Here is a 25904-nt window from a genome sequence, read left to right as displayed (position 1 = left end):
AGTCTTCTTTCTTCTGGCCTTTTGTGGTGTACATATCAGTGAAACTGTGGCTTCATAAAAATTAGGTAGTTTTCTTTATGCTTCTATTTTATAGAATAGTTTTATTAGTATTGGTATTAGAACTTCTTTGAAGGTCTGATTGAATTCTTCACTAAAAACATCTGGCCATGGGCTGTTTTTGGCTGGGAGAATTTTAATGAATGCTCCTATTTTCTTGGGTGTTATGAGATTGTATAGATGGTTTAACTGATTCTGATTTAAATTTGGTATCTGGTATCTATCTAGAAAATTATCCATTTCATTAAGATTTTGCAGCTTTGTTGAATATAGAGGTTTGTAGTACGATCTGATTATTTTCTTTTTTAATTTTTTCAGTTTCTGCTCTTATGTATCCCCTTTCATTCATGATTTTATTAATTTGGATGTTGTCTCTGTGCCGTCTAGTCAGTCTGGCTAAGGGTTTATATTACTGATTTTCTCAAAGAACCAGCTTCTAGTTTTGTTGATTCTTGGTAATTTTTTTTCTACTTGGTTTATTTCAGCCCTAAGTTTGCCTGTTTCCTGTCACCTACTCCTCTTGGATATATTTGTTTTCTTTTGTTCTAGAGCTTTCCGATGGATGACCTGTTAAGCTTCTAGTGTATGATGTCACCAATTTTCTTATGGAAGCACTCAAGGCTCTGAGTTTTCTTCTTAGAACTGCTTTCATTGTGTCACATAAGTTTGGATATGTTATGCTTTCATTTTCATCGTATTCTAAAAAGTCTTTAGTTCTTCCCCAATCAAGTTATCATTTAGTATCTAGTTGTTGGCATCTATTTCTTTAGGTTAAGGAAGTTTTTGTTTTTGTTTTTTATTTTGTTATTTCTATAATTTCATTGAAGATATTTGCTAGCCCTTTGAGTTAAAAATCTTCACTGTCTCCTTTTCTTATCATTCTTAGGTTCAGTCTTTTCATTATGTTCTGAAGTTTTTGGATGTTTTGAGATAGGATTTTTTTTTTTGCTTTTTGTATTCTCTTTGGCTGTTGTGTCAATGTATTCTGTGAAATCTTCTACCACTGAGATTCTCTCTTCTATCTCTTGTATTCTGTTGGTGAGGCTCGCATCCGCTACTCTTGCTCTCTTTTCTAGGTTATCCGTCTCTAGGGCTGTCTCTTTGTGTTTTCCTTACTGTTTCTATTTTTATTTTTAGATCTTGGATGGTTTTTGTTCAATTTCTTCACCTGTTTGCCTGGGTTCTCCTGTATTTCTTTAAGGGGTTTATTCATTTCCTCTTTTAGGGCATCTACTGTTTCCTTGGGTTCTCTTGTGTTTCTTTAAGGGAGTTATTTATATCCTTCTTAAAGTACTCTATCATCTTCATGAAAAGAGAATTTAGATCTACATCTTGCTTTATATGTATGTTGGGATATCCAAAGCTTGGTGTGGTCAAGAACTGGGATCTGATGCGGCCAAGTCAAGTTGGCTATGCTTGCTTATGTTGTTACTATTGATTACCTTTGGTGTTAATCTGTTCTCCAGGTCTCTAACTGGGGTCTGTCCTCCCTATAAACCTCTGATCCAATGATCCTGAATGTGTCAGAATGCCTTCGGTGTCAGGCTGAAACTGGGGTATAGGCTGTGTGGGTTTGGATCCAGTACTGGGGCTCTGCATCAATCATGGGTGGAAACTGGAAAGTGTGAGAGACTCTGACTGGGAGGAGTGTCTCAGTCCTGTGGTTGCAGGGAACCTGGTTATGCCTGGTATTGCGGCAGGGTTTGGGTGTCTCATGGGTGATCCTGGATGTGGTGGAATACCTGGGGAGTTGAGCTACAACTCAATGTTTCCAGTTTTATGTTGAGAACCTTGATCTAATGGGACTTGAGTTCTGTGCAGGGTGATAAATATGAATCTATTTTCATTTTTATACATGAATAAATCTAGTTAGACTGGCATCATTTTTTGAAGAATTTTTCTTTTTTTCCATTGTATACTTTACGATTCTTTATCAAAAATCAAATTCATAGTTGTATCGGTTTATTTCTGCGTTTCGATTCAATACCATTGATGGATATGTTGGACACTGTTTTAATACTATGCAGTTTTTATCACTATTTCTCTGTATTACAGTGTGGGGTCAGAAAAGAGAATTCCTACCAAAGATTTTTATTGTTCAGGATTTTTCTTTTGGCTATTCTGTGTTTACTAATTTTACATATAAAGTTGGGAATTGCTTTTTCAATATCCATAAATACCTACTAAATTCCCAATGTCTTTTTTTTTTTTTTGGGGAATTTCCACAGGATTGCATTGAATCTGTAGATTGCTTTTAGTAGGATGGCTATTTTCTCTATATTAATCTTACTTATCCATAACCATGGGAGATCTTTACATCTTCTGTTATCTTCTTTATTTTCTTTCTTTGGGGACTTGAAGATCTTGTCACACAGATCTTGTTCTTGCTTGGTTAGACTTATACCAAAATATTTTATGATATTTGTGGCTATTGAAAGGGTATTGTTTCTCTAATTTCTTTCTTACCCCATTTATCATTTGTATAGAGGAATGATACTGACTTTTTTTTAGTTAATTTTGTATCTTTGCTGAAGTTACTTATTATCTGTAGGAGTTTTCTGGTAGAATTTTGGACATGGCTTATGTATACTACTATACCATCTGCAAATAAAGATACTTTGAAATGTTTCTTTTTAATTTGTATCCCCTTGATCTCCTTTAGTTGATTTGTTGCTCTGTCTAGAACTTTAAGTACTATATTGAATAAATATGGTGAGAGGGGCAGCCTGTCTTGTCCCTGTTTTTAGTAGAATCATTTTAAGTATTGCTCTGGCTAGAACTTCAAGTACCTTACTGAATAAATATAGTGAGAGTGGGCAGCCTGTCTTGTCCCTGATTGTAGTAGAATCACTTTAAGTTTCTCCCATTTTAGCTTGATATTGGCTACCAACTTGCTGTGTATTGCTTTTATTATTTTTAGGTATGTGCTTTGAGGTACTGATCTCTCTAATACTTTCAACATAAAGGGGTGTTGGATTTTTGTCAAAGGCTTTTCAGCATCTAATGAGATAATCATGTCATTTTTCTCTTTCATTTTATTTAACTGGTGGATTATGTTGATGAATTTTCAAATATTGAACAATATCTGCATTCCTCGGATGAAGATTGCATGATCAGGACAAGAGGATGTTTTTATGTGTTCCTGAATTCTGTTTGCTAGTATTTTATTGAGCATTTATGCATCTATGTTCATAAAAGAAATAAATCTGAAGCAGAGGTATATTTTCATTAGATTAATCCATTAATTAGCTTGACTTAATATATAGTATAGACAAATATTTTAACTACTTAAAATAATCTATGTAAAAATAAATTAAATAGCATATAGGTGTTTGGTGAAAAGAGAGGGGGGCAGAAATAGTTTCTTATGTAGATTTCTGTACCATTCAGTTTTATTGAATACATTGATTAGGCAAAGATTTGGTGAGTCCTTTAGGCCTTCTAACATGTGTTTCATAATATGTTGACTGGGTTACCTTTGGTTATTTTTTTTCTGATTTGGGTGTTTTTTATTTCTTACCTGATCTCTATTTTTAACATAACTTACTAGAACTATGTGTATAAAGTAGGTAGAGTAGACATTTTTGCCCTTGCTAGGTCTTAGAAGAATATATTTTCAGACTGTTCACCATTTAACTAAGAGGTTAACTATGGTATTTTTAGTAATAGCATTTATGGGTTTGAATGATTTTTTTCTGAAACTTTACTTAAAATGCAAGTTAAATTTTGTCATATACGTTACATAGTTTATCATTAAATCTCCTAATGTAAGGTATCATGTTGACTGATTTGCTTTTATATTCAAGGACAAACAATTTTTTTTTACGTTATATGATCTTTTTGATGTGTTGTTGGATTTTACTTATAGCATTTTATTGGGTACATTTGGTCGCATGGTCATCATGAGTATTGGTTTATCGTTTTCTTGTGGTGTCTCTATCTGGCTTTGGTATCAGTGTAACTCTAGCTTCACAAAGAGGAGTTTGGAAATCTTCCATCCATTCTATTTTACTACTCACTAATCTGAGGTAGAGTATGTGGTTTTATATACTATGTCCCAGTCTAAGTATTTTGAAATGTTAACTCACTGACTCTTAATTCACAAGATCAGATTCCATGAATATCACTATGTTAGAGATGAGCAAACTGAAGGCAGACAAATTAATGTGTGTTCCGGTGTCACAAATGTACTAAGCGACAGATAAAGAATTTACATGTATGTATTTTAGATCAAGATTGTTCTGATGTTTGCAAAAAAAAAAAAAAAAAAAAAAAAGATATTTAGTCTATGTCAATTCTAGTAACTTAGCCAAGTCAGAACAAGTTTATGTGGTGTAAGGGACATTCATACTAGCCTAGTTATATATTAAATTACATGGCCTGTCTACCAAAAAGAAGTTGAAACTCAACCTTTGAAAAAACTGAGATTCTGTAAAAAACCTCCAGCTCTACTTATTTTGTCTTTTCTTGGGATATCAAAATTCTGTTATCTACTAACAGAGTAAGCTCTTCGAATGAAGGTTACAGTTCGTAGTCTTTTTCCATGATTTGTTGGAAATAACCTTGGCAGGCAGGCATTAGAGTCAAAATAATCACATCAAAAGCAGATTCGCATTACTGGTTTTCTTTGGTGATATGTTATGCTAAGTTATTACAATAATATAGTGTGTCTTCATAAAGCCTAGATACACTGCTGAAGCCATTCTTATGAAGGTAGACTGCCTGTTGGTGTCTGTACAATAGAAAAGAGCTCAATAAAACTGTCTGGAATACATTAAAAGAAACAAAATGTTCTATCCTGATAGATGCTTTCAGAGTAGTGAAACACAACAGTAGTCGGGACAAGTTAAGGTCATATTTTAATAATGACTCCTAAGAGCTCTAGAAGACATTCTTCAAACTCATGTACCTTCTAGTTGGTACCAAACATGAGACTCTTGTCACTGCATATCTTCAGATACTTCCATTCCTAAAACAGTAGAAAATTCCAGTCTTTGATTTTAAATGAGAAGAAGAGCAAAATAAATAAATAAATAAATAAATAAATAAATAAATAAATAAATAAATAAATAAAACAAACAAAATCAAACAGACAAGTGTTTAAGAGACCAGATTGTATGTAGGGACTCACCAGATCATGAATGTTGGATTGGAATGTATGGTCTTTGGAGAACTTGCCAAGAGATGCTGTTATAATGTATCACTTAGGCTGCATTGAAAGCATAACAGTACAGAAATTGTTATAAAATCGTAGATACCTGCTTTTCAAAGTTTTCAGTAAAAACACTAAAAAAATTTTATTGCCTTATTTATTTATTTGTGTGGATGTATGTGTGTGTGTATGTGTGTGTGTTTGTGTGTATGAATGTGACATGTGGAGATCAGAGGACAACTTGCAGAATTCAGTTGTCTTCTTTCATCATATAGGTCCTATGTATTAAAACTCAGTTGGTCAGACTCTGAGCAAGAACTTTTTTATTGGATAGTTTATGTTTTTACATTTTAAATGTTACCCCTTTTCCCTGCCCCCCCACTAACACACCCCCTTCTTCTATGAGGATGCTCCCTCTCCCTTCCACCCACTCCCATCTCAATAACCTGGCATTCCCCTACACCGGGGAAAGGAGCTTTCACAGGTTCAAGGGCCTCTTTTCCCAATGATGTCCAACAATGCCATCCTCTACTACATATGCAACTGAACCAATAGGTCCCCACATACATACATACTCTTTGGTTGGTGGTTTAGTTTATTGATAATTTATTGATAATTGTCATTCTTCCTATGAGGTTGCAAACCCCTGAGCAAGAACTTTTATTCACTAAGTTACCCCGTAGGTATAAAAATTTTGACTAGTGTATATAAGACTTATACAGGCTCTGAAAAGAAAGATATAGTTTCTCTTCTACACTTAACGCTTTAATCATTCTTTGGCCACCACCTCTGCTTACCCCTGTCACAGCCCCTTTAGAGGTCTCTCATAGGATGGGGGCTATTAACCACCAAGCCAGCTTTCTAAAGCTCCATTTTCTCTTGGCTTCTGTGACTGTTCTACTCTAGAATTCCTTCCAGTCTCTGTCAGAAGTGCTTCTTCTTCCAGCCCACCACCAGTCAGTGCTCCTCAGATTTCTGTTTAGACTACTTTATACTTTTACTGATTCTCTTGTCTTGAATTATCTCATGAGAGTTCTTGGCTTTAATTATCTCTATCCAATTATATCACACCCATTTCCTGCTACTTCCCTTCTCTCTATTCCCTTCCCATCAAATGATCTATCTATCTATCTATCTATCTATCTATCTATCTATCTATCTATCTATCATCTATCTCAAAAATAGCAGCAATTCAAAAGACAACCATAATGAATATACATGATTCATTTCCAATCATTTTTCGTTCTACAATGGCCATGTAAATGTTTGGCATATCAGTCTAACCATCCATTTATACAAGAGTCTACTTTCAAAAGTTCTCTATAAATCTTAATTCAACTCCCTTGGTATTTCTTGAACAGAGTTTGCATCAGTTTCAAAAGTCACTGTCAATGTTCAGATTTTCAGTATCTTACATCAAACTTGTTAAAACACCATTCATTCAATTCTCTAGAGTAGAATATTTCTGCAATATTATTGACAGTGTCAATCCCCTTTTTCAAAATTATGTATTTTCCTCAGTGAGTCCAATAGCCATTTGCTAGCTTCTTGGGACCCTTCTTTATTCACTTTTCCTCTTATCAGCCCATTCTAGTCAGACTCTAATTCCTCTTAAAAGGTAGCAATGTACTTGCATGCCCACAAAATAAGTTTTGCTTGCCTCATCTTCATTAGAACAGGCTAAGTGGAGGACTTATTTACTCTTAACAGCAAAGAAGGAAAAGCACAGGATGATGCACTGTAGAAAGGTATTAAACTAATCATCTCCTGTCTCACCTCCAAGGTATTTTTCCACTTCTACAGTTATATTAACTTCCTTTTATTAGAAATAAAAGTCTTACATTTTTTACCAAACAAAATTACCAAATGGAGCCGTAGGGTCAACATGAAAACAAAAACATAATTCTTACTATAATTTCCTTGATGGTTTAAAACAAATTTAATGTAGTGTCATTTTTTTAAACCTCTGGAAAAAAAGTAAAAGTCAGTGCTTTAACACCAAGGAACAATATTATATAATTATGTACATGAAAAGATGAGAGAAACAAATAGATATGTGTTTGCTGTTAACCTCTCTAAGTTTAATAACGTTTTTGTTTCAGTCAATGAATGCTTATGTGTATATAATTCTTACATTAAGATGTAAAAATAGAGCCTCTGCATTTTGGGGTTAGCATACTTAATTCTAACTCATAAATATAAATGCCCAGTTTTTAAAAGTATTTATTAATGAATCATTATTTAAGATATGCCACACATGTCACATAATGCATACAGATAAGAAGTTGGTCACTACAAAGAAGCAAGTTATAGCTTGACTAAACCACATGGCTGATGCTTTGCTAATGTCAGGAACAGCTAAAATCTCAGCTAAAAATCTTGATACTGCATTCACTGTGGTTCTCAGACTGCATGTTAAATCTAGATTTATCCATCTTCTCTTCTGATACTTTGCATTCTGCTTCCCCAATTCCTCTTATTTATACATACCCAAGAGAACTACTAGTGAAAAATGTCCTTGAGCCATTTACATGTCTTATTTCCTATTTTTATAGCTGCTTCTATGGTCATAGGCAAGTTATGTCTGGCCTCTACAGAATGTCTTTGATAAATTTGTCTTATCTCTCTGACTAGGGAACACTTCCTAGATAGTGTTATTATATGCCTCTCATTTCCTCCATTGCTAATAAGATGAATCCAGATGCATCAGACACTCAATAAATATGCTTTTGTTAATTGAGTGCATATGGACCCTTTTCTGTTTAATGTTTCCAGTATTAATCATCATCTGTGGTTCTTCTGAATTCTTCTATGGTTGCATACAAACCAAGCATGTAATTTCAGATCCTCCGATGTATGTCTGTCAAGCCTTCAAATTAATGGAGTCTCATATTTGTCGATTTGTAAATATACATTCATATGCTTCTTTGTGTTATATTTCTTCCTAACACTCTCTTGCTGACTTATATACTATTATGGGGGTGATGAATATGAGTGGTAAACAAATGCTCTTTTATTTAGTGCAATAGTGAGTCCTAAAAAAAAAGAAAAAAAAAAAACATTTATATGTCTTTAACCTACAACTTTGCTCTTCAAGAATACTATGAGGTTTTTAATGTTTAAACTTTCAAAGGTTTTTAAAAAAGAACTTAAAAGGTTCTTTGCATTCTGCTTAAAATGCAAAGGTGTTATGATTCAGAGGGCATGTTCTATAGAAAATGTAAAGTAGTGCTTTTATGTGATGAATGTTTCATTAAGTAATAGAAAAACTTGGGGATAATGATATACACAGAATGAGAACCCTACATCTGGCTGAAGAAATGAGGAAGGGCAGAAACAACAGAAATCTGAAAAATCCAAAGGAACCAGCTGGTTTGGTTTTCTACCAGATTTCAAATTATTTGCAGTTTAATTCATACAACCAAGCAATCATGGTCACTCATTACTCCTCTCCTCTCTTGGGTCAAGTAACTCCAAGTAGCTCTTTATAGGCAGGTCATCTATTCCCACCATGGTCCCAATTCTTATGTTGATACCTTACATCCCAATGTGATGGTACATAGAAACAAGGCCTTGGGGAGGGAATTAGGATAATATAAAGCCATAAGGATGAGATCCATTTGTAGAAAGAATACAAAGCATTGTTTTCTTACTCTCTATTATGTTATGTTACTGTGAGAAGATTACTATAATTGAGGAAGACAGACTACAACCTCACTTAATAATTCTCACACCTTTATCTCAGACCTCCAGTCTTAAGGTTGAAAATACTCTCTAGGACATTTACTACTGTTACCCAGTGCTACTGACTATTTTGTATCTCTGTGACAACAGGATGATGATTGACACTAGAACCATTCTAAAAGCCGCCCTTCAGTTTCACGTTGAGGAAGATGGAGGACTTATCTATCAGTTGGGAATGGTGGCATTATGAAATAATAGTTATTTTCCTCTCTCTGTGTTGTCTTTCCCACAATGTATCCAGGCTGATTTATGATGACGTCAAGATTCAAATTGTCATGTTTCAATAGAAAAACAAAGTTATACTATAGGATTTGTCCTGCATCGTTTTCAGCACATGATCTTAGTTAGAAATTAGTTATTGAAGCCAACTCACACAGAAGGAGAACCAGGATCCCTTCCCAGATGGAAAAAAAACAAGTACATGTTTTAAAGCCACTACAGGCACCCTGTGGAAAATGATCTGCATCTGTTCCCATGGTGTTAATTGGGAGAAGAGGTTAAAGGAAGCTTATCTAATAAAAAACAAAGTGAGAGAGTGATTGCAGAATTGTTGAATTATAGAAGGCAGATGAGTGCTGAATTCATCATGTCACCTACTGATTCATCTGCTTTGATTTACTTCTTGCTGTGGTTCCAGGAAGAGTCCCATTCAGTTTCCATTTTGTCCTTATTCCCCTGGGTTCTTATGTGTGCTTCGTCTTCTTCTTATTATTATTATTAATTGGATATTTTATTTATTTACCTTTCAAACTTATCCTCTTTCATTGTTTATTTTCTGGAAAACTCCACATATCCCCCCTCTCCCTGTTTCCCCTCCCACCTACTCCTGCCTCCTGCTCTGGCATTTTACTACAATGGGGCACGGAGCCTTCCCAGGACCAAGAGCCTCTCCTTCCATTGAACTGGACAAGGCCATCCTCTGCTACATATGTGGCTGGAGCTATGGGTCTCTCCATATGTACTATTTCATTGGTAGTTTAGTCTTGATAGATCTGGGGAACGGGAGGCTTGTGGATTGATAATGTTGTTCTTCCCATGGGGTTGTAAACTCCTTCAGCTTCTTCAGTTCTTTCTGTAACTCCTCCTTAATGTGTTGTGTAAGCTGAACCTTATATCAGAGTTCAAAAGAAACAACATTTCCATGTTTTTTGAACTTGGAGGAGCTCTTGTCCCACCCTAAGGGAAGCAAGGTATTTGATGTTCATATTTGTTTGAAGTGCCAGAGAAGTGAACTGCTCCCCACCCCTAGCAAACAGACAGGAGTCTATCCCATGCAAAGCACAGCAGGGCCATTATTCAAGCTATATGGAACCTTATCAACTCATCTTTGAAAAGCCTGTTTTGCAGAGGCACCCCCACATCTGTCAGCGTAAGACTATCTTCAGAGCTCCCCGGGACCAATGAAACCACCAACCAAAGGGTAAACATGGAAGGAACCATGGCTCCAGCTGCATATGTAGCAGAGGACAGCGTTGTCTAATATCAATGGGAGGGGGAAACCCTTGGTCCTATAAAGACTCAGATACTCCAGTGTAGTGGAATGATAAGGTGGTGAGGTGGGGGTTAGTAGGAGGGGTGGTGGAGTAACCTCATAGAAGTCTCCCTCATAGGAGTGAGATGGGTGGGATAGGTGGTTTGTGGAGGGGAAACTGGGAAGGGGGATAGCATTTTAAATGTAAATAAAAAATAATCAAGAAAATAATAATAATAATAATAATAATAATAATAATAATAATAATAATAATAATAATGCAACAAGTGGGGAGTGAGCTTTACTAGCCAGGCAAGCATCTAATTGGATTGCTACTGTGGCCTTTAACATAACTCGTTGGTGCTGGCAGTCAAACCATAAACTTAACTTCAATTTCCCTCTTAATTGGTGGTCTGCAGGCAGGAGGTCAGCCTGGTAGGAATTAATCTGGAAATGCTGGATTGTTGGGGGAAATCAATGCTCATCAGTTCAGGCTAGTCTAGAAAGTGGAGCTAGGCTCAGGTTTTGTTGCAGGATAACTAAAGTTAGGTACCGGCATGTTAGTTTACCTGAGTTAATGTTCTGTAAAATGCAGTCTGAACTTAAAAGGTTTGATCTCTCACTTTGACCTCTTTCACATTGTTCCATCCATGTGGCCAGATCTATTGCCACTCATTCTAGAGCTATTTCAGTAAAGACCTGTCTGTCAATAGCTTAGCACCATGTTTTGCTAAGATCTGTTCTCACCTCTCTCAATTGGGAAGTTTTCACATGAAAACACTACACTGGTTAGCTTTCTTATTCATGGGATAAATGCATGACAGGAACCAATGAAAAGCAGAAAGCGGTTTTGGCTTCCAGTTTCAGATGTTCCCTGTGTAGAAGCTCAGGCCGAGAATTGGTGCATTTAAAGAAGGAGCAGAGAGGCAGTTTGGCCACTGTGGATTGAATGCCTGGCTTGGCTTGACTTCCCTTTTCCAGTAGCCTACAGAATGATGCTACATACAGTGATAGAGTAAACACCAACATCCTTCATCCATTTAGATAATACTCTCACAGACATAACCAGAGAAGTTCTATTTTAATCTGCTTCCCAATACAATCAAGATTTACCATGGTCATTTGGTTCACTTTTCTTTCCTTTTTCTTTTTTCTTGGATATTCTATGTGTTTACAATTCAAGTGTTATCCCCTTTCCACCGACCTCTCCCCCACCCATTGCCTCCATGTAGGTGCTCTTTCTCACAACATCCCTCTCTTATCTCAGCATTACCCTACACTGGGAAAACAACCCTTTGCTGGACCAAAGTCCTCTCTTCTCGCTGATGCAAGAGAATGATATTCTCTGCTGCACATGTACCTGGAGCCATGGGTCTCTCCATAACAACTCATTGGTTGGTGTTTTAACCCCAGGGAGCTGTGGTGAGTTTGGATAGTTGATAATTTTGTTCTTCTTAGGGGTTACAGATCCTTTCAGCTTCTTCAATTCTTTTTCTAGCTCCTTCATTGGGGTCCCCATGTTTAGTCTTGTGATTAGCTGCAAGCATCCTCCTCAGTATCAGGATGACTCTGAAAGAGCCTCTGAGGAGGCATCCCTATCAGATTCCTGCCAGTAAGCACTACTTGGCATCAGCAATAGTATACAAGTTTAATGACTGCATAATGGATAAATACCCTGGTGAGGCAGTCTTTGGATGATCTTTCCTCCAATCCCTGCTCCTATATGTGTCCCATTATTTCCTCCCAATAGTGTTTTGTTCTCCCTTCTAAGAAGAACTGATTCATTTACCTTCTGGCCTTCCTTCTTTTTGAGCTTCATAAGTTCTGTGAGTTGTTTCTTGGGTATTCCAAGCTTTTTGGGCTAATATCCATGAATCAGTGAGTACATAATATGAGTGTTATTTTGTGACAGTGATACCTTGCTCAGGATGATAGCATCAAGTTCTATTCATTTGCCAAAAATTTCATAAAGTCATTGTTTTTAATAGTTAAATAGTATTCGATTGTGTAAATGTACCACAATTTCTGTATCCATTCATTGACTGAAGGACATCTGGGTTCTTTCCAGCTTCTGGCTATAATAAATAAAGCTGCTATGAACATGGTAGAATATGTGGCCTTATTAGATGTTGGAACTTCTTTTGGGTATATGCCCAGGAGTGATATAGCTGGGTCTTCAGTTACTATGTCCAATTTTCTGAGAAATTGACAGACTAGTTTCCAGAGTGGGATGTACCACCTTACAAACTCACCAACAGTGGAGGAGTGTTCCTCTTTCTCCACATCCTCAACAGTATCTGCTGTCACATGAGATTTTGATCTTAGCCATTTCAACTGGTGTGAGGTGTAATCTCGTGGTTGTTTTGATTTGCATTTCCCTGATGACTAGGAATGTTGAGCATTTCTTTAGGTGCTTCTTAGCCATTCAATAGTCCTCATTTGAGAAGTCTCTGTATAGCTCTGTACTCTATTTTTAAATAGGATTATTTGATTCACTAGAATCTATCTTCTTGAGTTCTTTGTGTATATTGGATACTAGCCCTATATCAGATGTAGGATTGGCAAAGTTCTTTTCTGAATCTGTTGGTTGTTGTTTTGTTCTTTTGACAGTGTCCTTTGGATTACAGAAATTTTTCAATTCATAAGGTCCCATTTGGTGATTCTTGATGTTAAAGAATAAGCCATTGGTGTTCTGTTCAGGAAATTTTCTCCTGTTCCTATGTTTTTTAACTCTTCTTCACTTTCTGTTCTATTAGCTTCAGTATACCCGATTTTATGTGGAGGTCTTTGATTCCCTTGAACTTGAGGTTTTTATGAGGAGATAAGTAACCATCAACTTGCATTCTCCTGTATGCTGACTGCCAGTTGAACCAACACCATTTGTTGAAAAAGCATCCTGTTTCCATTAAATATTTTTAGTTCCTTTGTCAAAGATCAAGTCACCATAGGTGTGTGGGTTCATTACTGGTTTCAATTCTATTCCATTGATCTATCTGCCGGTCTCTGTACCAATACCATGCGGTATTTATCACAATTGATCTGTAATACAGCTTGAGGTCAGGAAGGGTAGTTCCTCCAGAAGTTTTATATTGTTGAGAATAGTTTTTGCTCTCCTGGGTTTTTATTAATCCAACTAAATTTGGAAATTGCACTTTTTAACTCTATGAAGAATTGAGTTGAAATTTTGATTGGATTGCATTGATCCTGTAGATTGATTTAGGCAAGATGGGCATTTTTACTATGTTGATTTTTTCAATTCATGAGCATTGTAGAGCTTTCTACCTTCTGAGGTCTTCTTCACTTTTCTTCTTCAGAGATTTGAAGTTTTGTCATACAGATCCTTCACTTGCTTGATTAGGTTCAAACCAAGGTATTTTATATCCTTTGTGACTATTGTGAAGGGTGTCAATTCTTGAAATTCTTTTTCAGCCTGTTTATTCTTCAAGTAGAGAAAGGCTACTGATTTGTTCCAGTTAATTTAATATCCAGCCACTTTGCTGAAGTTGTTTATCAGATATAGAAATTCTCCGGTGAAACTTTTTGGGGTTACCTAAGTATACTATCATATCTTTTTCAAATAGTAGCATTTTGACATCTTCCTTTCCAAGCTGTAGCCCTATGACCTCTTTTTGGTGCCTAATTGCTCTGGCTAGTACTTCAAGTACTATATTTAAGGTAGAGAGAGAGAGTATGTGTGCAGCCTTGTCTAGTCCCTGATTTTAGTGGGATTGCTTCAAGTTCCTCACCATTTACTTTGTTGTTGGTTACTGATTTTCTGTATATTGCTTTTGCTATGTTGTTTAAGTATGGACCTTAAATTCTCAACTTTCCAATACTTTTAACCTGAAGGAGTGTTGAATTTTGTTAAAAGCTTTCTCAGAATCCAGAGATATGATCGTGTATTTTTTGTTTGAGTTTGTTTATATAGTGGGTGACATTGATGGATTTCTGTAAATTGAAAAATTATTTTATCCTTGGAATGAAGGTTACTTGATCATGGTGAATAATAATTTTGATGTATTCCTGGATTTTGTTTGCAAGAATTTTATTGAGTACTTTTGCAATTATGTTCATGAGGGAAATTAGTCTGAAGTTTTCTATGTAGGGTCCTTGTGTGGTTTAGAAATGAGTATAATTGTGGATTTGAAGAATGAGTTTGGTAGAGTTTCCTCTGTTTCAATTTTCTGGAACAGTTTGGAAAGCATTGGTATTAGGTCTGATAGAATTCATCACTAACCCCACCTGGTCCTGGCTATTTTTTTCTGGTTGGGAGACTTTTGATAGCAGCTTCTATTTTCATGGGACTGTTTAAATGATTTATCTGATTCTGATTTAACTTTGGTGCCTGGTATCTGTCTAGAAATTTGTCCATTTCTTCTAGATTTTCCAGTTTTGTTGAGTATAGGTTTTTGTAGTAGGATCTGATGACTTCTGGAAATTCTTCAGTTTCTGCTGTAATGTCTCCCCTTTCATTTTGATTTTGTTAATTTTGATACTCTCTCTGCCCTCTCCATAGTCTGGCTAAGGGTTTATCAATCTTGTAGATTTTCTCAAAGAACCTGCTCCTTGTTTTGCTAATTTTTAAAATATTTCTTTTTGTTTCTATTTGGCTGATTTCAGCTCTGAGTTTGATGGTTTTCTGTAGTTTACTCCTCTTAGAAGTAGCTGCTGTTTTTGTACTAGAGCTTTTCAGATAAGCTGTCAAGCTGTTAGTGGATGCTTTCTCCAGTTTGTTTTTGGTGGCACTCAGAGCTATGAGTTTTCCTCTTAGCACTCCTTTTATTGTGTCCCAAAAGTTTGGGTATGTTGTTCCTTCATTTTCCTTAAATCTAAAAAGTCTTTGATTTCTATTTTTATAGACCACCCTTAGTACATCGTGATGTGATCAGATGCATGGGATTATTTTGATGTTCTTGTATCTGTTTATGCCTGGTTTTTGACTAACTATATGTTCTATTTTGGAGAATGTGGCATGAGGTGCTGAGAAGAAGGTATATTCTTTTGTTTTAGGATGAAATAGTCTATAAATGTTAAATACATTTGGTTCATAACTTGTTAGTTTCACTGTGTCTCTGTTCAGTTTTTACTTCCATGATCTTTGCATTGATGAGACTCTGGTGTTGGAGTCTCTCACTATTATTGTGTGTAGTGTAATATGTGCTTTGAGCATTAGTAGTGTTTATTTTATGAATGTGGGTGCCCTTGTATTTGGAGCATAGATGTTCAGGATTGAGGGTACATCTTGATAGATTTTACATATGCTGAGTCAAAAGTGTCCTTCCTTATTTCTTTTGATGAGTTTTGGTTGAAAATCTATTTTATTCGATAGTAAGATGAGTACTCCAGCTTGATTCTTCAAACTATATGCTTGGAAAGTTTTTTTCAACCTTTTACTCTGAGTTAATGCCTGTCTTTGCTGCAGAGATGAGTTTCCTCTATGTGGTCTTTTCATTGTGTCTTGAATTTCCTGGATGTTTTTTGTTAGAAGCTTTTTGATTTTTATGTTTTTTTTTCTAATAGTTATATCAATGCTATCTCTGTTTTCTTCTGTCCCTGAGATTTTCTTTTCCATCTCTTGTATTCTGTTGGAGAAACTTTTGTCTATGACTCCTGACCTCTTTCCTAGGTTTTCTATCTCCAGGATTCTCTCTCTTTTTGTTTTCTTTATTGTTTTGATTTCCATTCTTAGATCCTGGTTGGTTTTTTTTTTTTCAATTCCTTCATCTGTTTACTTGTGTTTTCCTGTGTTTCTTAAGGAATTGTATTTGTTTTTCTGTGTTCTCCTGCATTTCTTTATTTTCTCCTTGAGGCCCTCTATCATCTGCATGAGGCATGATCTTAAGCCCAAATCTTGTTTTTCTGGTGTGTTGGGATACATACTTCTTGTACTGGTGGGAGAGCTGGATTCTTATGTTTCCAGGTTGTCTTGGTTTTTGTTGTTTATATACTTGCGTTTGTCTCTTGCCATCTTCTTATCATTGATGTTATTTGATCTTTTTGTCTCTGAATGGAGCATGTCTTTCCTGTGTGTCTGTGGGCCTTGAACTCCAGAGGGAGATTGGTTTTGGGTGTTCAGTTCTCTATGGGCAGGCTGTGAGTTCCAATGGTTATGGGCTGGTTCTAGCTCTGGGTGCAGATGGAGGCCTGAAAGGCACAGACCCAAGCAGTAGTATGATAACCTGCACCCTGAGAGTACGCAGAGGACTCTCCCCAGATATTCTGTGGAGAGAGATTTTGGGCTCATTAGTGGACTCACTTTTCTGTGGTCAGGTTGCAAATCCTGATGGCAGTGTGCCTGATTCTGGGCAGAGATGGAGACTGGATAAGTCTGATCACAGACTGCACTGAGATCCCTGCATCCTGAGAGTTCCTGGAGGCCTCTCCCCAGGTAATCAGTGGAGAGAGGGAGAGAGGGCTCACCTGTTGGCTCAGTGGGGAGAGTGTTCCCGTGTCCCCTCTTAGCACTCAGTTCTCTGGGGTTGAGTCTTGATGGCAGTGTGCCTGATCTGCCTGTCAGTTCACCTTTTCTATACGCAGTGTTTTGATGTGTACAGAATGCTCTATCTAGGTGATCTTCATTTCAACTCCAGATGTTCCTGCTCTGGAGAACATCTGATTAAAGATGTTTGCTAAAACTACCAAAGTCACATTTACATACTCAGTAGCCTGTTTTCAGGCAAGTCATTCTGAAAATTGTTTATTTCTATTCTGGCTGCCCATTTGTCTTTATTTATTTACAAAACCTCAAAACCTTGCATATTCTTCTAGATGACCAAAATACAACAATAGACGTTAGTCTGGTAGAGATTCTAAGGGCCTTTAATGAAAATTAAAATGTAAGGTGGATGAGGTGCGTCCTAACTATATTCATAATATTTGCCAGCTAGAGGCAAAAGAAAAGAGATAAAAAAAAAAAAAAAAAAAAAAAAAAAAAAAAAAAAAAAAAAAAAAAGCAAAAGGAAAGAGAATAATGAAAAGGACTGAGAAGGTAGGAGAAGGAACTAACCAAGACCCAAGTTGCAATCCATTCCTTATCCACTATACCAAATAACTTCCTATTTGCATATGTAGGCATGCCATGACTTCAACTAAAAGCTGTTTATCAAGTTCTTTATATGAAGCACACACACACACAAACACACACACACACACACACACACACACACACACGCGCGCGCGTTCAATTAATGCTAGATTTTTATCTCAGTGAATTAAATAAACCTTTCAAAGTTAGTATCCTGTTCTTAACAAAAAAAAAAAAAAAAAAAAAAAAAAAAAAAAAAAAAAAAAAATGACTTGCTCTTTGTTCTTTCTTGGTTTCCGTTCTCATTGAGTTAACATTAGATTTGGTCTGCCATCTAGTGGATTCCTGACAAATCACATGTAAAAATTTTTCAAAGACCATCCTTGTAGGAGTTCAAACTCATTTGTCTTTACACATAGTAAGTTTCTATCTTGGTTCAAAGTTGGTACATTCTGTGTCTAGAAATTTACTGATTTCTTTTAGATGGTCCTGGTGTTTATTTTTTTAAAAGAATACATTTTCAAAACAGCATTTAACTACTCACTGTGTATTACTGGAATCTGCAATACTAGTGTTTTTAGCTTTGCCCCCTGCCCCATACTTCCCCCTTACTTCTGTCTTATTAGTTTGGCTGCTATACACCTTATCCAATCTTTTTATAGCATCTAATATTTGTTTTAGTGATTATTGTTACTGCCCTTTTAGCTTTTTTCATTGTTTTTATATTCAGCTGACTTAAGAGTTGTCTCCTACTGCTTTTCTTAAACCTTGAGTTTCTTTATTTAGTTATTTATTTTAACTTTCTAATATTTAATGCAGGCATACACAGCTTCAAATGTCATTCTTGCACCAGCTTTTGTTAAAATTCAGTTACTAATGAGTTACACTTTGCTTTCATTTGGCTGGAATATTGTTATTGAGATATTTCTTGGTTTGGTTTTTGTTAATTTTATTGTTGATTTCCATACATTTAATAGTTCCTTACTTTATCTTCACTTGTTTGGCTGTCTTCTTTAGTTCTGTAGTCTGAATTGGTGTTTCTTGTTGTTTTATATTTTAGTTTTTTTTTTTTTTTGAGTTTAAGTTATTTGAGTTGTGAGGTTTTGAGTTAATTGTTACTATGGCTTAGACAGTTAGAGTTGAAGTGAATTTTTCAGATACTGTATTGCTTTTCCTGGAGCTGTTAGCTATGTGGGATATACATAATTGGTATAACACAGAAACCTATAAACAATGTTTTATTTGTGTTTATATTTTTGCAATATGAGTTCTGTAGGTAATTACTAAAGGTGTCAGCTAGAGATAGCATGTGTTTCATACATATCTTTATAAAAACACTGAAGAGAATTATGGTGTCTGAGAACATTGATATTCTTCATATGTCTGGTGACTACAGCTCTTTTAATGTGCAATATTTCACAAAATATTTTTCAAGGGCATTAAGCCATAAACTATCTGTTATCATATAGCTAAGTGTGGTTGAAGACATCATATGTGGGTTGCTTTAGTTCTTAAATGTGAAGATTTCATTATGTCAGCATAATCAACACTTGTTTCTTTTTTCTCTTTTTTGGAAAGTTTTTACTGGTGAGTGCTCATCAAAGCTTTATAAGACATTTTCATTTACTGGTGTTCCCTGTGCTCTTGCCTTTATCTGCTCTTATGTGCTTTCTCTTCCTCTTTCTGTAGATGTGTAACTGAGAAATGTAACACACAGTACAGAGAAAAGTAGGCATCATTTCCAGTGTGAGACAAAAATTGTTCCCATGAAAACATGAGAGAAGAAAGCACAAATGACATTCCAAATGCTTCTATATTGTTTGTATGTGCATATGAATATATGCATCTGTGTGTTTATGTGTGCATGATAGATTTCCTCTAGTTTTCTTCTTCAAGAAAATATTTATTTCATTTAAGTTTGTGTGTGAGTGTGTACATGTGTGACTGTGCCATTTATTCTTGATTCCTGAATAAACCTCCATTGTGTCTATATAATATAAGCTATATAGAATAATAGATGTAGTATATATCACATTTTATTTATTTTCTCATGGTGAAGACCTAGGTTGATTCCATAATATGTATTGCAGATGTGTTACAATAAACCTAGATATAACAGTGCACTTCAATACCTAAAGTCTTTCTGCAGCTGCCTACAGCTTCCTGTCTGCTCCACGTTCTTACCACTGGTTCTAAGAGTTAACATGGATCAAAAGCTCCCTTGTGCTTCTGCAGATAATTGAATCATTGTACAACATGTTCTTCGAAGAACAAATACTCAGAATTTATGGTGTTTTCCCTCCTAATTGTATCTAAATGAGCCGAATGGAATGTAGACCAGTCTTGAGGGTCCCTGACTCTGTCACAGTTGGTAATGTTTCCCAAATTCTCTTTGACAATCAAGTATTCAGACTATGAGGTGGCAATTCTGGAAAGCTGGGATAGATTTACACGCATATTTTACGATACTGACTAAAGATGGCCATGGATGAAGAATTTAAAGGAAGGTTAAATATCTACCAACCTCACTGAGTTCAAAGAAAGCATTTCACAGAGTTACAGAAAGAACTATGAGGAACATTTAGTGGTGAGCTTCCAATGTAGCTGTGGAGTCAAGGAAAGAGACATCTAGTGTAAATAAAAAACATGAAGTGACTACTGGCATTAGATGTGTGATTTGCCAATGGAATCTTGACTCTAGGGAGCCAACTGACATTTGAGACACTAAGCAATCCAATGTTTACAGCTCCTTTGTCAAAAATCAGGTGACCATATACCTGAGGGCTCATTTCTGGATCTTCTATTCTATTCCATTGATCCACATGCCTATTTCTGTACCAGTACCATGCAGTTTTCAGCACAATTGCCTTGTAATATAGCTTGAGGTCAGGGATAGTGATTCCTGCAGATGTTTTCTTGTTGTTGAGGATGGATTTCAATATTCTAGGTCTTTTGTTATTCCATATGAAATTGCATGTTGATCTTTCCAATTCCATGAAGAACTGGGTTGGAATTTTGATGGGGATTGCATTGAATCTCTAGATAGCTTTTGGTAGGATGGTCATTTTTAAAATGTTGATTATTCCAATCCATGAGCATGGGAGATCTTTCCATTTTCTGAGATCCTCCTCAATTTCTTTCTTTAGAGGTTTGAAGTTCTTGTCATACAGGTCCTTCACTTGCTTAGTTAGAGTCACACCAAGGTATTTCATAGTTTTTGTGACGATTGTGAAGGGTACCTTTTCCCTAATTTCTTTCTCCACGTGTTTGTACTTTGAGTATAGGAAGGCTACTGATTTGTTTGAGTTAATTTTGTATCCAGCCACTCTGATGAACTTGTTTATCAGTTGTAGGAGTTCTCTGGTGGAATTTTTGGGGTCACTTAAGTACACAATCATGTCTTCAGCAAAGAGTGATGTTTTTATCTCTTCCTTTCCGATTTGTATCCCCTTGATCTCCTTTTGCTGTCTAATTGCTCCAGCCAGGACTTCCAGTACTATGTTCAATAGGTAGGGGGAGAGTGGGCAGCCTTGTCGAGTCCCTGATTTTAGTGGGATTGCTTCAAGTTTCCCACCGTTAAGTTTGATGTTGGCTGTTGGTTTGCTGTATATTGCTTTTATTATGTTTAAGTATGGGCCTTGGATTCCTGTTCTTTCCAGTACTTTTAACATGAAGGGGTGTTGAATTTTGTCAAATGCTTTCTCAGCATCTAGTGAGATGACCATGTGATTTTTTTCTTTGAGTTTGTTTATATGGTGGATTACATTGATGGCTTTTTTTATATTATATCATCCCTGCATCACAGGGATGAAGCCTACTTGGTCATGATGAATGATTGTTTTGATGTGTTCTTGGATCGGTTTGCAAGGATTTTGTTGAGTATTTTTGCATCAATGTTCATAAGTGAGATTGGTCGGAAGTTCTCTTTTCTTGTAGGGTCCTAGTGTGGTTTAGGTACAAGGGTTATTGTAGCCTCAAAAAATGAGTTAGGTAGTATTCCATCTGATTCTATCTTTTGGAATAGTTTGGAGAGTATTGGTGTTATATCCTCAGTAAATGTCTGACAAAATTCTGCATTGAACCCGTCTGGACCTGGGCACTTTTTGGTTGGGAGGCTTTTGATGAATTCTTCTATTTCTTTAGGTGTTATAGGATTATTTAGATGGTTTACTTGGTCCTGGTTTAACTTTGGGATCTTGTATCTGTCTAGGAATTCATCCATTTCCTCCAGATTTTCCAATTTTGTGGAGTATAAGTTTTTGTAGTGGGATCTGATGATTTCTTGAATTTCCTCAGTTTCAGTTGTTATGTCTCCACTTTCCTTTCTGATTTTGTTAATTTGTATACTCTTTCTTTGCCCTCTAGTTAGTCTTGCTAGGGGTTTTTCAATCTTGTTGATTTTCTCAAAGAAACAGCTCTTTGTTTTGTTGATTTTTTCAGTGGTTCTTTTTGTTTCTATTTGGTCTATTTCTGCCCTAATTTTGATTATTTCTTGCCATCTACTCTTTTTGGGTATATCTGCTTCCTTTTGTTCTAGGGCTTTTAGCTGTGCTGTCAGGTTGCTGATGTAAGCTCTCTCCAGTTTCTTTTGGAAGCACTTAGGGCTATGAGTTTTCCTCTCAATACTGCTTTCATTGCATCCCATAGGTTTGGGTATGTTGTGTTTTCGTTTTCGTTGAATTCTAGAAAATCCTTAATTTCTTTCTTTATTTCTTCTTTGACCCTGCTACCCTTTAACACAGCATTGTTTAGTTTCCATGTGTATGTGGGCTTTTTGTTGTCTTTGTTGTTGTTAAGGACCAGCGGTAGACCATGGTGATCTGAGAGGATGCATGGGAGTATTTCAATCTTCTTATATCGATGGAGGCTCGTTCTGTGTCCAATTATGTGGTCAATTTTCGAGAAGGTGCCATGGGGTGGTGAGAAGAAGGTGTATTCTTTTACTTTAGGATAATATGTTCTGTATATATCTATTAATTCTAGTTGGTTCAAAGTCTCTGCTAGTTTTGCAGTGTCCTTGTTCAGTTTCTGTTTCCCTGATCTGTCCATTGGTGAGAGTGGGGTATTAAAGTCTCCCACTATTATTGTGTGGGGTGAAATGTGTTTTTTGAGCTTTAGTAGGGTTTCTTTTATGAATGTGGGTGCTTTTTTATTTGGAGCATATATGTTAAGGATTGAGAGTTCCTCCTGACAGATTTCTTCTTTGGCTATTTTGTCTATGTTTACAATGTTGTCTTCTGCCCCTGAGATTCTCTCTTCCTTATCTTGTAATCTATTGGAAATGCTTGCTTCTGTGACTCCTGATTTCTTTTTCAGGTGTTCTACCTCTAGGGTTATCTCTTTTAATGTTTTTTTTATTGTGTCAATTTCCGTTTTAAATTCTCTCTTCCATTCCTTCATCTCTTTGGTTCTGTTTTTCTATAGTTCTTTGAGTTCTTTGAGTATTTTTCTTGTTTCCTCTTTAAAAGCTTCTGAATCCTTTTTCTTTTCCTCTTCTTCTTGTTTATGCAAGATTTTAATGCATATTATCAAAGCTTTAAAAAATCAAGTACTGACAAAAATGTATTAATATACTTTCATGCAAAAATGTATTTAAAATCTATATATTTATGTCTGTTTTTTAAAATGAAGTTGTTCAATTAAAAAAGAAAAGATAAGAAAATCAACTTGACCCAATAGCCCCTTACTGATAAACTCTTAGGCATAATTGCAGAGGTTTCAGAACAGTATACCTCAAATAAAATATAAAAACAATTTTTTAATCAGTTTAAAGGATTCAGAGAGCAGCAGTGGTAGAGAGGAGAAGGTTTATAAATGTGGGGCAGAGCACAGACATCACCCAATCTTAACTTCTTCCCTGCTCCTCTCTCTCTCTCTCTCTCTCTCTCTATCTATCTATCTATCTATCTATCTCTATCTCTATCTCCTCTCTCTCCCTCCCCCCCTCTCTCTCTGAGTGTGTGTGTAAATATGAAACGTGTATGGCATCAAATTTAATGTTTGAAGTAGAGAGAGAATGGACCAGGTTCACCCACCAGGCCATATCTGAAGAGAACCCAGGGCCAAACATATTTGATGTTTGTTTGTATAGTGCATATTTTCATCAGGGAAAATAATATGGCACAAATATGACACACGTGGATACATGTGTCCTGCACATTTCATTTCTTATGTACATTTATTAGTTCTATCTGAGAATATTTTCAAAAAAAATTGCAACATGTTTCTCATGGTTTAACCTGCTGTTTCCTTCCACAGTTTTATCTACTCTTGCTTTTCCTCTTTATTAATGGATCTTGCGCTCTTAAATAAAACAGAAAAGATAAATTACACAGCAAAGGGGCACTGTGTGTCCTGACAAGACATTTTTCACGGGGCAATTTCTATCTCATTTTGCTTCATATTCCCTCTTATTTTTCTAGACAATTTCCATGTGTGCTGGGGTAGACTAGTGCAAGAAGGCAAGCAATGGCAGACATAATTTTACAATTTTAGTTCATGCAGACACAGTTGCATAGACCTATAAACTGTAAACCCTTTTGAGTGTTTCAGAGATATCTAGTAGTACAAATTCAACGTTGATGCATACTGAAATTTCTAATTGACTCCAGCAAAAAAAAAAAAAAAATAAAAAATAAAAAAGTATTCAAAATTTTGTTCCTTAGTCTTGTATTGGGAGATTTTAAAGATTTTTTTAAATGTGAATTTTCATTCTTGATTTCCATGGTGCTCACCAAAAACTAAATTGTAGTCTTTAGTCACTAGAAGTGAGAATTTGTGAAACTACCCTTCATACCTCTTCCTTCTCCGAGACTTATAGAACCATCTTTCCACAAACAGCTTAGGCCTCAGCTGTTTGTAATGAAGATAAGATTAGGGCAGAGATGTGTTAAACTTGGTACCTTGATCCCTCATTCACTTCAGCTCCTCTGTGCCTGCCACTCTGGGCACACTGAAGATCATATTGTTGTACAGCACAACTTGGCAGGCCACAGTATGCTTCTCTTTGTTTTTGCTCTTCCTGCTCACTTCTCTAGTACAGACATTCAGTGACTCCCTGATCCAGCCCAAGTGTTGCCAATATTAACCACTGTTAACTATTATGATAGTCTGTATCCACTATGTATCTATCTATGATAGACTATCCACCCAGAACTACTGGATCCTGGAAGCTTTTCTTTCCAAGTGGATTGTTTCTGTTTCAGCAAACTTCTAAGGCACACAACAAACCGCAGTGTGTGTAGCCTCTCCCTTGCCTGCCCTCTACTTAGCGCAGTAAATATGACTATTGGTCAAGCATTTTGTTGAGAATATCACATAACACATTCCAGCAATTCCTGGGAACATAAAGTTAGTGCCATTTTACCTTCCACCCTGCCATCCAGATTAGCTTTATTGCTGCCTGCAAATATCATTTTGCTGGCGGAACAGAGTAAAATGACAAGCAGAAGAATATTTATAGTGACATTCTCAAGTCGGTGGGATTTCATTTCAGCTCAGTAGGCTTATCCAGCTTTGATCTCTTATATCCTTCTGATCATAAATCAACTTAATACCAGCAACAGGGAAATAAAAGTCTTGCAGGTAATCCAGCTTCCCAAGACTTCACCCCTCACTTTTCAAGTCCTTTGGCACATGTGAGTCAGTTATGTACCATATTACAATCCTGGTTTTAACTGTTATGGGACCCCGATATTCTGTATTTTTAACAAGTTCCTAGATGATTGGGAGGCTGCTAGTGTCCCCGAATTCAGATAATTAAAGCAACAGCGGTATCAAATATTTGTCTATGTCCTAACTGTATTGTAGTCTCCCTTCAAAACTATGTGAAACAGGAGCCTTATTGAGGAGTGTCTTAGAATATCTGAGAAAGAAGAAAGATGAAAATGACTCCTGAGTACACAATATAAAATTGAAGTAGCAACTTGAAACAGCACAGAAGCCAAATGAAGTAAAAATACAATAACAAGTCAGATCATGTTAATAAGAGCAAAGTTTTAACATTTTGAACAAAAATTTAAGAGTTTAAATATTATAGTTACCTTGGAGCTGTAAAACAAAACAACAAACAAACAAAATCCTGCCAAGCATTACTATGTGAATTTGGCACAGATAAATACAATTCACTCTTAGGTCATTAACATAACTCATCCCAGCAACATATGAACAACAACAACAATAACACAACTGTGCAGGTGTTTTGTTCATTTCCACTGTTGGAAAACCACAGTGGATAGCATTTCAGTTTAGACCCTTTGAACTAGAAGAGGCAGGCCACTGGAGAACAGCTTCAGTGTCTTAAACACACAGGATGTGAGGCAAGCACACTGACCTCTGCTTGGAACACTAAGATCTGGGCTATGTGAATACTACCAGGAAAGGGTGTGACCTGTGACATAGCTCAGATGATGGTAACAAGTTAAAAATTGACTGCTGTGGAACGTGGTCTAATGTAA

This window comes from Micromys minutus (assembly GCF_963924665.1).
Source record: "Micromys minutus genome assembly, chromosome: 23".
Taxonomy (NCBI): domain Eukaryota; kingdom Metazoa; phylum Chordata; class Mammalia; order Rodentia; family Muridae; genus Micromys; species Micromys minutus.
The sequence above is the reverse complement of the archived record's forward strand: the minus strand, read 5'-3'. Positions refer to the sequence as shown.